This window comes from Pundamilia nyererei, unplaced genomic scaffold, assembly GCF_000239375.1.
Source record: "Pundamilia nyererei isolate P.nyererei 1_Seehausen unplaced genomic scaffold, PunNye1.0 scaffold00125, whole genome shotgun sequence".
Taxonomy (NCBI): domain Eukaryota; kingdom Metazoa; phylum Chordata; class Actinopteri; order Cichliformes; family Cichlidae; genus Pundamilia; species Pundamilia nyererei.
The window spans coordinates 1,633,863-1,649,926 of NW_005187526.1; positions in this window are offsets into that span (position 1 = coordinate 1,633,863).

Genomic DNA, 16,064 nt, shown 5'->3' on the forward strand with positions numbered 1-16,064 from the left:
TCTGCCAGCCAGACCGTGACAATGGCCCCCAAGGTCTCCCGATCTGACCCCCTTAGACTTTTATCTTTGGGGTCATCTGAAGGCAATTGTCTATGGTGTGAAGATACGAGATGTGCAGCACAGGGTTGCATTGACAATCCAGCACAACGGGCAGCACATTGAACACATTTTATAAGTGGTCAGAAACTTGTAAATAACTCATGAAAGAATAAAGTTACGTTGAAACCAAGCACACCATTGTTTTTCTTGTGACATTACCAATAAGTCTGATGTGTCACATGGCCCTCTTCCTATTGAAAAAACAAAAGTTGTACCCAAGATGGTCGACTTCTAAATGCCCACCATGGTCACCACCCATCTTGAGGAGTTTGCCCCCACACATATACTAATGTGTCACAAACAGGACTTTAATATCACCAACCATTCCCATGTTATTACGGTGTATCCATATAAATGGCCCACCCTGTACAGTGTAATAGAGGCCAGAATTGTTGGTCCCAGCTACTCTCCCTTATCAGACTGTTGAGCAACCATAAGTGCATGCTTGCCAAGCAAGCTTTCAGAACAATTTTGAGCACACTTTTTTATTTATACTAAATGTCAACATTGATTTAGATCCTTGTAACCCAATCCAGCCATTCTTTGCTCACATATGAATGTGTTCGAAATGCTTTCATGGTGACATTATGAGAGGAGGCCTTTTTCTTAAATATGGATTAGGTGAAATCGACCGGGAAAGGGATTTCCCAGTGAAGGCAGAATAGAAAAAACATTGTGTATGTATATTTCAGCTTATCTGAAAGATTCGGGCTTACATATTTATATTTTTAGGATCTGGTTTGTTTCTGCTTTGTTTTATGCTACATGTTCTGTTGTAGTGCAGACCTTGCAGGAAGTATTCACCCCCTACCTCTCTGCCTGTGTGGGAGTTTGGTTTCTTACCACAGTGAGGGCATGCAGTGTGTACTTTCACAGGAGAGAACGTGAATATTAAAAGGTTCTTTCCTGGTTAATTAAAATTTGTCTTCTTGTGTTTTCTAGACCTTTGCATATTTGGAAGAGTTTTTCCTTAAACTAGTCAAATCTCTAAGGATAGGGATTGTTACTTGCACTTCAAATTGCACTACATTTTAGCAACTTACATTAAAATATATAATATTTTACTTGATTTGAAATGTACTTAAATCCAGGATTTCCATGCTTTCACAACCAGCTGCTGCCACTTTGAGGCCTCCAATCATGTAAATAAGTGCAAGTTTGACATTTTAACACTGAGCTTTCTTCCAAGCAGTGTCCAATTTCACTGGCACAAGACTTGAAAGTACTCCTGACATTTGGTTTTGAATGAAGGAGAAAACAATATTGTTGCTTTTCTAGGTTGGTTCCAGTTTGGATTATCAAGAATTTGAAACTTGACCATTTATTAAACAGCTTTTGTGGATGTCATCCTATTTGAGCAGCACATCATCAAGACCTGTAATTTGTGAGTACAAGAAAACAATTATTAGAATACAATGTGTTAAATTTGCTTAGAGAAGAGGGTCCAGCAGTAGATGAGAGGAATAGGGAAGGATTTGTCTGCGTGTTTTAGTTTGGCGTGTGTGTGTAATTGTTTAGAGGGAAAGGAATTTTATGGACACTGGGGGTCTGCCTGTCATAAAAGGACACAGGAAGCTACAGTTGGGGATTGCTGATGCTGATGCTTGTACCTTTAATAAAAGCTCATAATTGTTATAAACTTAGAAGTAGGTTTGCAGGAGACTTTCCACCTTAAATGTAAATGTAAGACAACAAGAGACCCAGTGGATGCAGAGTGGGGGTCTCAGTGTTTGTAATATGTTAACTCTGTTGTGTAAAGGAATTTGGTGTAGATTGAGTACACAGAGACACACACACAGTGCTTTGACTGTTACGACGCACCCACACGTACATGCACACTCACTCACGTGCACTCACACATACACACAGGCACACGCATACAGTCACTCACGTGTACTCACATAGACATACGGGTACGCGCACATACAGGCACTCACGTGCTCGTGCATACACACACAGACACAGAGTTTGCAGCACACCATGGGGGTTTAATGATAGGGTCGCTCGACAAAACTGTGTTTCACAGACAAAGGAGTGAAGATCTGCAGAGGAACACCGGCCTTGCACGTCTCCCCTTCTAGAAGATGCATGCGTAAATGAAGATGAATAAAGATGAATAAAGGTTTTGTGAAAATGACTACTGAGTCCGGTCCGTTTCTGGATGCCAGAGGAATAAAAAGAACCAGGGTGAAACTGATTTCGTAACAATTTCTAGAAGCTGAAACCAGGTTGTGCATTATTGATTTAGGTCCAAGTTTGGACAGATGCAATGGACCCAGAGTAGGCAAGAGCCAAGTATGCTCACCCATAACATAGCATTCTGAAGTTTGTCCGTAATGCATCATCAGCCCCTCCAAGTCGCACAGTTGTAGCCTAGAGTCACTCCCCAGCAGAGACACCACCAGCAAGCCAAGCACATCATTCACTCTGTTGTTACGTATGGGAGCAAACACAAATCTATCTTTGTATCTTTGGTAGCATTTGCATCATTCTTTCATTCTAAATAAAATAGCTTGAAAAGTTCAGAATGAATTCTCATAAAAAGTTGCCGGGGTCTAGAGTGGGGTTATGTTAACAATCCATTAAAATCTGGCTTACATCCACAAAGGTCTTCAAGGTCGAAAACTTACACAAAGCCTTGTAACTTAGAAACTCTGATTCTTACAGGTGTGGTGTGTATTGTCAACATATTGAAAGGAGAGTATAACGAAATATGTTATTTTGGACCTCTGACCTCTTTTTCAAGGTAAAATATTTGTAGCAAGCATGTACTTGCATTTTTTCTGCAGTGTTGTCACACCACAAGCATATGATCTGTTTCCACTCTCTTACCAGACACTTACAGAAAATCTAAAAACATTTTTGTTCTCTCTGGTGGAGATCTAGTGATCTTAAACAGGGCAGGTTTCTCTCAGAAGAAATGTTTGGTTCGCTCCATTTACCCAGCCTCTGCTGACAGATGATGTACTCGGGCCGAAGACTGGCAGCATCTGTGGTTCAGCTGAAGCCAAAACAGGTAGCTTTTCTAACAGACTTTAGTGACAGTTCTTTGTTTTTCTGTAGGTGGTGTTTGTGGTTTCCTTTGCACAAAAAGTGATCGAATGATCAGATAACCTAACATGCATGTCTTTGGACTGTGGGAGGAAGCTGGAGTATCTGGAGCCACAAACAGAAAATTTGGACTCTCTTTACTTGTATATGGTAATATAGTAAGCAGCTGTCATTGTCAAATGTCAAATTCCACAGTTTATCTGTACTTGCTTCATGGCATACCAGTTTGCCTTGGAACACCATTTGCAAACCAGTGATATGACACTATACTATATAATAGATACCTATGGTGATTAACTTGTTTTCAGAGAAGCCAAAAGAGTTTGTAGAGTTGAGCAACATTTCAAAGAAAAACCCGCCCACAGGAAACTGCAGCTTATGTATTCATGTTGCCTGAAATGTGCTACAAAAGCGTTTTTTAACCCTTGTATGGTGTTCGGGTCTGTGAGACCCGTGTTCAGTTTTTTTTTTTTTTTTTTTTTTTTTCTTTTTTTTTTCTAAATGACATCAGAAACAGCAGTATGCGACATTACGTGATGGCAGAGCTTCAGTTCATCCTTTGTCTTTTTTTTTTTTTTAATAAATAGGACAGGGGGAATGAATGAGAGAAAGAGGGGGAGAGAAAGAAAGAAAACCAAAGGGGAGAAGAGACGGTGAGAAGGGGGGGGGGAAAAATAAACAACTCCTGGGTCACCTGTATGGAGAAAAAACAAACAAACAAAAAAAACAAACAGAGGAGACAGCAAACAACAAAGAGCAACATAATAATAGAGAAAACAAAGCACCATCACAATAAACTAGTTAGTCATAGAAATCAATAGTTACTTAATAATAAACGATATTGTGCAGCACGCAAGATAGACAGCGCACAGTGTGCTTTGAGGCAGCAGCCAAGAAAGCTTTAGTCCGCGTCTGTGAATACCCATGTGTACACCTGTGTGCATACCTGTGTGGATCAGCATGCTTGCATTCCAAAGGTTTCTCCATGTAATGATCTGCTAGGGAGTGTGGGGGGGCCACAGCCCCGTCCTCCAGGGTGTGAAGCGGGTATGGAGGAGATCAAAACTCCAGACATCCAGAGGCCCCCAGAACACAAGAGACCATGGAAGACCAACAGAGGGGCAGCCGCGCCACTGTTCCAGTAAGAGCTGAGGAGAGTCCCAGATGAGGGCTCGCCCAGCAGCTGCGGAGCAGAAGCCAGGGGGAGTTGCAGTGACGCGCCCGTGAGCTCCGCCGGCCCCCAGCTGTGCCTGAGTGACCGAGCCCCAGGCCGAGAGGCCGGGGGCACCCCACCTCCAAATGGGGGCCCGAGCGAGCCCCAGGCCCCAGGCCCCGACAAGCGGCCGCCGTGTTCAGTTTTTTTCAAAAGAAAAATTAAACAATTAATTATTTTTTCACGTGTAAATGTGTTGTGTCTTTCCACTCACTCCACTTGATTATAACTGATTTATTTATAACATTTTATATAAAAGAAAAACGAGAAGCACATTAATTCATAAATGTGATCTAACAAAGGTAAAGGGAAAAAATTAACCATGTTTGCTGTTCATATGTCTTGTAATTGGGATGAAGTAAACATCTGTTGAGTCATTTAACATAAAATTGTTTGATAGTGTTAATTTGGAAAGCCAAAACTCTAGCGGGTCCACCAGACCCATGAACACTGGCTGAGTAACAAAAATACGAACACCACACAAGGGTTAATCTCATACTAAATTTGAGGTGTGATGTGGGTGCCTTCAAATTGATTTGTAAAGTCCCTATTTGTGCTACTCATTATGCTACAACCATCACACTTGCACTCACTGACAGTTTCACAGCTACAATCCAATACTCACACACATTTGTTGCTCATTACAGAAGCGACTGCAAATGAGTCAGATCCACCAGCCCCCCCTTTGTGTTAGTCTCTATCAACACACTTGCATTCCTTGAGGTCGTTATCGTTTGTCACCTAGGCAACCTACTCAACAAGTAGTGCCTTACTGACCTCTGGTTTTGAATAATGTCCTGTATGTGCTAGCTGTGGCTGTAATCCCTCAGGGCATAGGCGCTCAGTGTTTCACTGCTCGCTCAAAAGGCAGCACACACTTACAATAATTCATAGCATTAACACTACTTTAACTAAAGCTATCAAAGAACACAGATGACCTTTGTTCACAGTAGCATGATGCAGAAATGTGTTTGTGTGTATGTGCATGTGAGCTCCAGGAAGTCCACCAGACTCTAGTTTGGAATGTTGAGAACAGCTGTGGACATGATCGAAAGAATTTACATAGAAACCTAAGCTCACAACGGTATCTGACACACACACACACACACACACACACACACACACACACACACACACACACACACACACACACACACACACACACAGACAGACTGAAAACAACTGTTTAAATATTTAAAAGGAACAACCATCTGTCTATTTGTTGCGTATCTACGTCTAACATGAAGCAGAAAATTATCTGTCTATAAACTGATGTTGCACCCTGTGCCCTAGAGAGGGAAGAATTATGGACTGAAATACAGACACAATCAGGCAATTCAATTCATTTTAATTCACTGAGAACTATATCTAAAGGAAGCAGATGAATGATCTTAACATGGGGAGTTGGGAACACAGGAGGACTCCTCGAAGTCCTAGGTTGGTTCTCAAACTCATTTTACATGATGATCCAAATATATAAATACGAAATCTATGCACCCCTTCAAATTTTCGAAAGTTTCCAGTGGGCCAAATTTTAATCTTTGCTGCTCTAATTCTGGTGCCTGGGACTTATATTTGACAAACCTTATGAAGGTAAATAATTTTTGCAAATGATTACTTTGCTGCGTTTCACTCATTTTGTGTTTTGTGTGTTTTGCTGACCATTTTCAGATGAATAGTTTGTTATTTTTCAAACCACTTAACATTGACCTATGAATAGGGATGGGTACTGGTCGGTTCTGATATAAACGGTAGAAACCAGACCGAAAAGCAGCGCCCAATTCAGTGCTTTATTTTGGTGCTTTTTTTTCTTGAGATGTCATACACTTCTATGTCATTGGATTCTAGCCGATCATTTTACCTTTCCGAGGATAGTAGGCGGGGCCAGGTACGTACGTTCTTTAAGAGCAGAGCTACAGATTAAAAATGCCCAAGGCAAAGCGGTCAAAAGTCTGGCTGTACTTCACAGCAAAAGATGCAAACTCAGCAGCCTGCAACAAGTACTTTAAGGTGATACTGTGCAAAGGAGGTAAAAGCTCGAATCTGATGAAACACCTGGTGATGCCTGGTGGTTTTTTTAAAAGCCGAGAAATGCACCGTATTTGATAGCTTGCTGCAAGACCGAGCACCGAGCACATCTAATGCGGGTGTGGGGCTGTTATCGGACCCGGAGTTAGCAACATCCCCCAAGAACCCGATTAGGAGAGTCCTAGCCCCTAGCCCTGCCAGTGTAGCAGAAATGATGACGGATGATGATGGCAGCAGCAGCCGTTCTTCTCTGCATGAGTAGCTTAATGTTGCTCGTGTTTAAATTTACGTTGAGTAGGCTAACCACGTTATTAAATTAATGCATATAAGGTGAACTAGCAAACAACAGGCAACCCACCTGCAGTGGATGTGCTTGATGTGAGGTCTCGCAGCAAGCTATCAAATACGGCGCATTTCTCGGCTTTTAAAAAAAACGCTATGCGTCGCCACGTGTTTCATTGGATTCTTGGTGTTACCTCCTTTGACAGTATCACAGTATCAGCTTAAAGCACTTGTTGCAGGATGCTGAGTTTGCACATTTTGCTGTGAAGTACAGCCAGACTTTTGACCGCTTATTTTTAATCTATAGCTCTGCTCTAAAAGAACGTACGTACCTGGCCCCGCCTACTATCCTCGGAAACGTAAAATGATTGGCTAGAAGTGTATCACAGCTCAGGAAAAAAAAGCACCGAAATAAAGCACCGAAATGTGCGCTGCTTTTCGGTCTGGTTACTACCGTTTATGTCAGAACCGGTGCCATCATGGTACCGGACACCGGTACCCATCCCTAGGTTCGAGCACCGTTTAAGCACCGGCACTGTTTCAAAAGTACCGGTTTGGCACCAGTATCGGATAAAACCTTAAACGATTTCCATCCCTACCTATGAATGATTCAAGAATAATAATACCAAACCATGCCAATAACTGGATTCTCAATGAGTCATTGACATACTTGGTATGTTGAGTGTGTCCTTAAAAATTTGAGGAATTGGAAAGATGGAGAATAAAAGAAATGTCAGCCCTCCTTCAGAAAAACTGTCTGCAAATTAACTTTATCTGAAAGTCATGTCCTTAAGAAACAGAAGAAAAAATGTGACAAAGACCTGGCTCAGGAATGTATCTGGTTCTCCATCTGATTCGTTTACTGTTCACTGAAGCCTAATAATACAATGGTCTAAGTGGAAGAGTGGTTGACAAAAAGCCGCTCTTAAGGAAGAAAATAGGGATGAAAGGCTGAGGTGCCAATTTATACTAGTGGGAACAGGTCTTGTGGAGTAATGAATCCAAATTTAAACGTTTTGCTGCAAGCTGTACGAAGGAGATCAGGAGAGAAGTACAGTGTTTACAGCCACCTGTAAAACACAGTGGAGACTGTCATAGTTTCAGGCTGAATGCCAGTAAGTGGTGTTGTAATAGAAAAATGAATACTGAGGAAAAGTACCATCAGATTTTGATCTACAGTGCAATGCCATCTGGAAAGTGTGTGATTGGCAATGACTTAATTGCCATGACAATGATCCCCAAGACACCGCCAGGACAGTGAAAGTATTACTGGAAAGGAACACACATAGTGGAACACTATCAGCAATGGACTTGCCTCCACAGTGCCCGAAAATCAACATTATTGACGCAGTGTGGGATCGTCCTGACAGAGATTGTAATAAAAGACAGGCAACATCCAAAGAAGAGATTTGAAATGTCTTTTGAGAAGCCTGGAGAACTATTTCTGAAGACTGCTTAATGAATTCACAAGAAAGCTGCATCAGAGAGTTCAAACTGTGTGGAATAATCACATGTTCATCCCAAATATTGACTTTCAGTCTTATTTTAATCAGTGCTGCTATTTCACATTTTACTAGCAAAGAGTGGTGGATTGAGATTGTGTTTTACTTTACAACAACCTCTTCATCTCAGATTGTTTTATTATCTAAATTATTATTGAAACAACATATGTAGAATGTGCAATGGAAAAAATTCATTTGTCTGATTATTGGATTCAATATGTTCACACAAAGAGATTCATCATTTCTAATTACTTTGGGGGCTACTAGCAAATTACCAAAAGCTTCACAGGAAACAGAAATAAAAATACCAAAACAACTTAAAGCACAGCTCTTTCTTACCTAGTTTGAATCTTTGACATGTACATACATGCCATTGTGTCTTGCAGTGCAGTGTCCCATCTCACTCTGAACAAAAAAGGATTTAGGACAGTTTTGAAAGAATCTAACTATCAGCTTAAAGACATAGAAAATCTCATTACCAAACAGTGAAAAGTGAACACGCTCAGGTTCATTCATGAACGTTCTCCTAACTCATTGCGATCGTGTAAAAAGACTCTAGAGCTCTGTTTCCACCAGAATTTCCTACCGCGGCTCCATTACTCATCCAGACACATACACACAAAAACACTCACACACCAATATCCACTACACACACACACACACACACACACACACACACACACACTTCTGTCACTCTTTGACGTTTACATCCCGAGCTGATTATTTTGACACAAGATTGTGAAAATGGGAGTGTACACAAGTCCTGGTCTGCGTTCGTTTATGCACGCACGCATGCACCCACCAACACAACCACACACATGCATAATACTAATTGAAAACAGCTCTTTGCAGATAAACGTGCATGTGTGCATGTACACCTGTTTTCTTCTGGACTGAGAGGGAGCTAATGTTTCAGCATATGGCTCTGTGCTGAGATGTTCATTAAATTAACCACAACACAAGGTGCTAAGAAAAGAATGAATGACTGATAAAGCTGTAGACACAGCTCATCCCCAGACATATTTCAACCTTTTAACCCTTTCTGCTGACTTTAAGGAACGATGTTATGAAGGAGAACACCATAATCGAAGGTCATTACCATCCAATTACATTCAGCTGACACTGGCCATCACAGACTTGCTGCTCTGTTCCCCCATGTTTTGCTTCTCTATCCATTGTTTATACCCGTGTTTTGAGTCCAGAAAGGAGTCATTCTCCATAAGGATATAGAGGTCATTCACTTCACATTGGCCTCAGTGGAAACTCAAGACCCTTTCATTATACCCTCATTCAGCAGCTCTTAGAGCTTTGGGAAGTACCCTTCACCCCCACACCTAAATCCTCTCCTATCCAGCAGTATTCTCCAGCCAGAAGGGTTGAGGACGAAGCATTGTACAAGTTAAATGACTCTTCTCATAAGGCACCCCACACCCCACAAGAGCTGCAGTTTGGAAGATGCTCTGACCCAGTCATCTAGCCATCACAGTTTGGCCTGTTTTCAAACTTGCTTAAATCCTTACACTTGCCCATTTGAGGACAAAATGTTCTTTATTTCTTTATTAATTTATTGTTATTAACATGATGAATGCAGGTAGATGATCTGTCTGTGGCAGTAACATGACAAATCATGTTGGTCTAATCTCATGGAGCGAATTAAGGTCAGTCATAACACTAAGTCTTCTTTGGGGAGGTGGTGCTTGGACAAAGGCCAGGAGAGCAAGCACATGCCAATACACAACGTTTCAGAATGAGAAAATGGCATAGGTCAAAGGTCAAGGATGTCCCCTCTGACTTTACCTCTTTCAATTAAGAAAAACTACAAGCTAGCTATGCTATTCTTACCATCATGTTTTGGTACAATTTCATGTTCACACACATTCTCTTGCTTTATTTCCATTCAGAGGGGAAAACAGATTTTTGTTTGTAATCTGACCCCATTTTGCTGGCAGTGTTTGTCCAGGGAAGAAAGTTGTTTCTCTTTACAGAAACCATAATATGCAGGAGGAATACTCAGTATGAAATTCTGCTGGGAAGGGCAAGACCTAGAGCAAAGAAACAAAAGACTGAAGAGGAAGAAGGTAAAGAGGAAAAGAAATAAGGAAAATATTAACAGTCAGAGAATACTTTCTTTGATTTAGTTTGTTTATAGAAAAACTTATCTACAACTTATTTAGTCCCGTAAAGGAAAAAAGATGGTTTAATCCCATTTTCTAGTTCTGGGTAAAACATGGTGAACTGTTACACTGCAGCTGTCTCCACAGAAGCCCTGAAAAGTAATCCAGGGATCGTCTTTCCTTCCTCTGTTGCTTTTTTGATGGGATTAGAGCACCATAGTAATTACCAGAAAACAGGAACTCGTGAGCATTTGTCAGGATGTGTTTTTGTGCTTTCTGAGACACACAGACAAACCTGCAGTTCTGTTAATCAACCAAAAAAAAAAAAACTTGCTCGAAGGACCATTCCTAGGATTGCATGTGTTTAAGCCAAATAATTGCCATGGCCTTGCATAATTTCCCAAAACATGCAGCAATAGTTTGGCTTTTTTACTTGATGCATCCACTTTCAAATATGTTAAGAACATATATAAAAATTGCAGTAATTTAAATTAAACTTATAAAACTGCATTTTGGTCTGGGCCTTCCTCAGCCTCTTCCTGTTGTGCTGTTCAGTGTTGGATCAGTAAGATGGGCAGATGTCCAGGCCACCCTCCAGAGACAGAATAAAAATAGTTCTTTTAGCGTACTGAGTCACTAAAATTGGTCTAGTTCAATATATATTTCATGTCACAAAAAGTGTAGAAAAAGTGGGGAAATGTCACCATGGCAACCAGAAAAGCAAAGTTTTAAAAGAGTAGCCCCTAATATATTTCTCCAAACCTAATCAAGAAGTTTTTCATGGCCAAATAATGACTTTAACTCACCACTTGACTTTGTGGTGTGAAAGTCAACATCAGTTACTCCTCCACCACACACAAGGTGCAGACACACTGGTGGTCCTGTGCTGGCCCATGTGTGGACTACGTCTGACAAACCTGATCTCGGCCACCAAAGGGCCGTCATTCTTTGTGGTATGTGGGCCGTGTGTAATTTGTGTGCAGCCACGGACCAGTTGTAGACACACTGCTGGTCCTGTGCTGGCCCAGAACAGTTTCAGCTCTGGCCCCAGATGTCAGCCTAATGTGTACCTTAATCAAGCTATGTAATAACAACATGTGCCAGAACATCAAAAGTAACATGACGACACTCTATTCAGACAGTGAAAAGACTGACTCTTACATAATGCTTTTCTAGTCTCCCGGATTATTCAAAGTGCTCTATAGAACATGCCACATTCACCCAATCACAGACTTTCTCTAAACTGAGTGCTTCCTACCAACATTCATACTTTTGACGTGCAGACTGGAGGAGCCAGGGATCAAACCACTAAACTTCCGATCAGTAAGTGACCTGCTCTACCTCCTGAGCTACAGCCACTCACTGGCAAAGACGAGTAAACCGTCTTTAGGTTTTGGATAAAGTGTGCACTCACAAACCTGTCAAACCTGCCTTTGAAACGTTGGCTACCATAGCAGTATAGTATTGCAACATTGCATTTGGGTCTTCTAACTAAAATAGGAAAATAGGAACATAAATAGTGCCATCATTGCCAGACCTGGTCCACATCTGGTTGACATGCACCCTGCCATGACAGTGGTCAGTCAGAAGTACCAGCTTGATGCTAGATCCGGACCAGACCTGCTTGCTATGTGGGTATGAGAGCGTACTGTTGACAACTCATTTTCAGGGACACAAAACAATGTTGGGAAATTTGTATTGAGGAACATAAAAAAGAACGGGTAAATATTTGTGTCTGTCCATGTGAATCAATAACTTAAAGGTCATGACTATTTCACAAACTGCTTCGAGACTGGGTTGGCAAATCATGTCTAATGAGTCTAGACTGTCACAAGCATCACGTCTCTGCCTTGTAATATCATCATTATAAACTGTGATGTGTAATCATCAGTCCAGTATGTTTAGAAATATGCTCCAAAACCCTCAACTATATTATTCCATTGCATCGTGCTATGTTTTTTCTTTGATGTTCCTAGTGTTCAGAGTATTTTGCTTAATTTATTTAGAATATGACAGAAAATATAAGATAACAGTTCTTGAATTCAAACCTTCTCTTGCTAGGAAGTCAAACAAACAAACATGCAAGCATCCAAGTATGGTTTAAGTATATTAAACAATTCTAAACTCAACAGCTCGTGAGCAGGAATTTAGCTCATGCTCATGTGGCTTTCTAAGTACAAGGGGTAAAAGGGTGATTTGGAAGGTGAAGGAACCCTAAGACTGGGTGTAGGAGTAGGGAAAATAACCACTTAGAAAGAAATTGCTCAATAATTTGTACTGTGAGCTCCAATGAGATGTAAGTGGATATTTCACAAGCTATAATAGCTGATTTCCAACAGCCAGACATTAGTAAGAAAGATAGTAAGAAAATGAAAGTGAATCTAATCAGCATCATCTCTTTAAGTTGTCTGTTAACCTTAATGTAACCTTACACCAGTCTGCTCTGTACCAGCCCAACATGCATTATGTTAGACTTCCCCACAATACTGCAAACTACTTCTTCTAGCAAACTGCAAACTACTTCTTCTAGAAAACTGCACAAAATTGCCTAGCTGTTCATTTAATCAGTGAATAACACAAAGTTATTACACTTCAGTTTGTTTCAAAATATGAAGAAAACAAAAAAACATGACTGCCAGGATATGATTTCAAAATAAAAGCTCTAAAATAAAATAGAACATTACAAGTAAGCTTTAAATTTCCAGTTGATCAGATGTCACTTACTGACCAGTCCTTGGCTTTGAAAACACTGTCTTATCTTCCTCTGTTTCTTACAATGTTCTCCTTCTCTGAGAGCTTATTAATACACTATGATTTTTTTCTTCGTGAGAAATACACCATGTGTTGGTTTAGCTTCCGAGACATGTGTGGCATTCCCACATATGTTTATGCAAACATGTTTTTCTTTTGTGCTTTCAATCTAAAATTCATAGTCCAATGACAACAACTTGGTATCTTGCCCAAAAATTCATAGGCATACAGACTGGAGCAGCCAGGGATTGAACCAGCAACCAGCAATTTTCTGATTAGTCGATAATCTATTGCCACCCCTGAAGGACAAAGGAGTGTATTGAGGGAGCAAGATGTGATGTCATAATTTTATACTTGCTGGAAGCAACACTAATTCACTCAACAGTACTAATGAAGTAATCTGCCTATCAGATTTAATTACTTATTTACTGAAGATGCAATTTTTAAATCCTCCCTGGTAGTGCTGTTCTGACCATATGTAAGTGTACATCAGCTTTGCGTGCAGGCTGAGCCATCCTCTGCTGAGCCAAAATAGTGTCTCACAGAAGCTTTTGATCCCATCTTTTTTGTCAGCAAAGATAGTTTGGTCTTGGTGATATGTGATGACTTTTAAAGAAAGGCAAGCAGAGGAGATTGCCCTGACTCGGTACCAGTGTTTGGTACATTGTCATCAACAGCTATTCTCAGACCCCCATGTTGTGGTTGATCTATCAGGATAGCATCAGTGTCTCCGTCAGGGTGCAAAAGCATACATCAAACCCCAGTTAAGTATTCGCATACGCAAAACAAAATTAAATTCAAATGATTATTGGATCATAAATGATGATAATTTATTTTTACTAAATTTACTTTCCAAATATTGACAGCCTAAAAACAATATTATGTATACAAAACACATAAATGAGTCAAACTGTATTAAATGTAATTATTGCCAAAAATCAGATATAGGCCTTGGCTTTTTACACCATGCCATAAAAAACGTCCTTAGCTTTAATAATTGGGTTATAAAAACTACTAAGAAATAACTTAATAATTAGATAGATAGACACGATTTTATGTATATTTCCATGTTGTCTTGATGCTTGCTCAGTCATCCAGGTAAGTAAATCCCAAAAGGTTGAAAATGGAAATGCTACATGGTCCGGAAAACCTGTGGTCAGCTGAGACTGAAGAAGTCACTTGAATGAGTGACGAAACGTATCTCTCATTGAAAATGCTACATCCAGGTGGACAGCATCAACCTTTTGGTACTTGCATGCATGTTACTTAGTCCAGGTTAAAGATACAGAGGATGCCATTGGGGTTTCTTATGGGTCTTTTGGGTCAAACTAATTAGTTTTCAGCAGTTCCTTTCTAAATATGTGTGGACTTGCCTGATCAAGCAAGCTTTATTTTAGTGTGTGTGATTGCCAAGACCGTGCAGCAGACTCTGTCATTTTACTGATGTCCATTGCAAAATCTTTTCCAAACTAAATCATGAATCCCGCCTTTCATCTGTGCCAACAATGCTGTAAAATGAGCTTTTCTCTGGAACTCATATGAGAAGTAAAGGCCTTTTCTCTTTATTGACCAGTTTACAGTAAAGACAGAAAAGAAAGAAGGAAGTCTGATATGAATAGAATAGAACAGCCCTTTATTGTCATTGTACATGCACAACAGAATTATGGCACCAACTGGGCCAAAATAAAAAATAAATAGTACACAGCAGGAATAAATAACAAACAAGATAAAAAAAATATACAATCAAGATGGCTATATACACAAGCAGAGAAATACATGCAAAACTAAGAGGAAGGCACACAATAGAGAGCAAGTTGCAAAGTGCTTGGAAGTAGTGCAAACAAAAAGACTGAATACAGTCGGTGTGTGAGTGGCCTGAGTGGTTAAGATTATTCAGACCATGGCTCAGATTGGTGAGGTGAATGGACAAGGGTGGGGTGTAGGGCAATAGTGTTTGTTAAGAGTCTGAATGGCCTGGTGGAAGAAGCTGTTTGTCAGTCTGACCTGAGGTGCTGACCAGAGGGCAGCAGGTCAAACAGGTGGGTAGGGTTCAATGGGTCACCCGCCTGGATTTCCTGAGACAGGAGAATCTGTCCATGGCCTCCAGGGGTGGCAGAGGGCAGCTAATGATTTTTTGGGCGCTGTCAATTACCACCTGTGCACTTCTTGTTCTGAGTTGTGGCCCCTGCATACCAAGCACCCAGGCAGTGGAAGAGCACCCTCTCCACTGAGGAGCAGTAGAAGGCCAGCAGCAGCTTCTGGTCCAGATTATTCTTCCTCAGGGTACGGTCAGTGCAGCTGCTGCTAGGCCAGTGGGTCCACTGTAAGGTGGAGACAGATTCTAAGAGTTCTCCATTTATCATGAGAGGGGTGTTGACCAGAGATGGGCAACGCGTTACTTGTAATGCGTTACTGTAATCCGATTACTTTTTTCAAGTAATGAGTAAAGTAAGGGATTACTATTGCAAAAAAGGTAATTCGATTACTGTTACTTTCCTACAAGCACACTGTGTTACTGCATTACTAAAACCGTGATTTTTTTTGTGAGAATGTCTCATGACAATGATGTAAGCGAGTGCGACGTTCGACGTTCGTGGCAACAGCTGTGTGCAGATCAACAATGGATCACATATCGAGTGCAGAGAGAGTATGACCGTGCAGCGTTTAAAGCGTGGAAGTACTGACCTTACTTTGAGTTTGATTCCGTAAAAAGTGACAAAAACATTAGTGTCTGCTGTACAGTGCGTGGGAAGAAAACTTCTTTTTACAGCGAAAAAACCCCCCTAAACCTCTGAGCAAGCACCGAGTACGCTGCCACGGAATGAGAAATTCACAGAGAAACTCGCGGATTCTTCCACTGACCGCTGCAGCACACCTGCACCAGGGCAAACATCCGCCTGCACCACTCCTGCTATACAGGTGAAAATAGAGCAACAGGACCGCTGAGTCTTTGGTTTTATTTATTTTCTGCTGTGTTTTACTTGCATTTATTTGAAAGACTTTGTGTAAACACAAAACCTATTT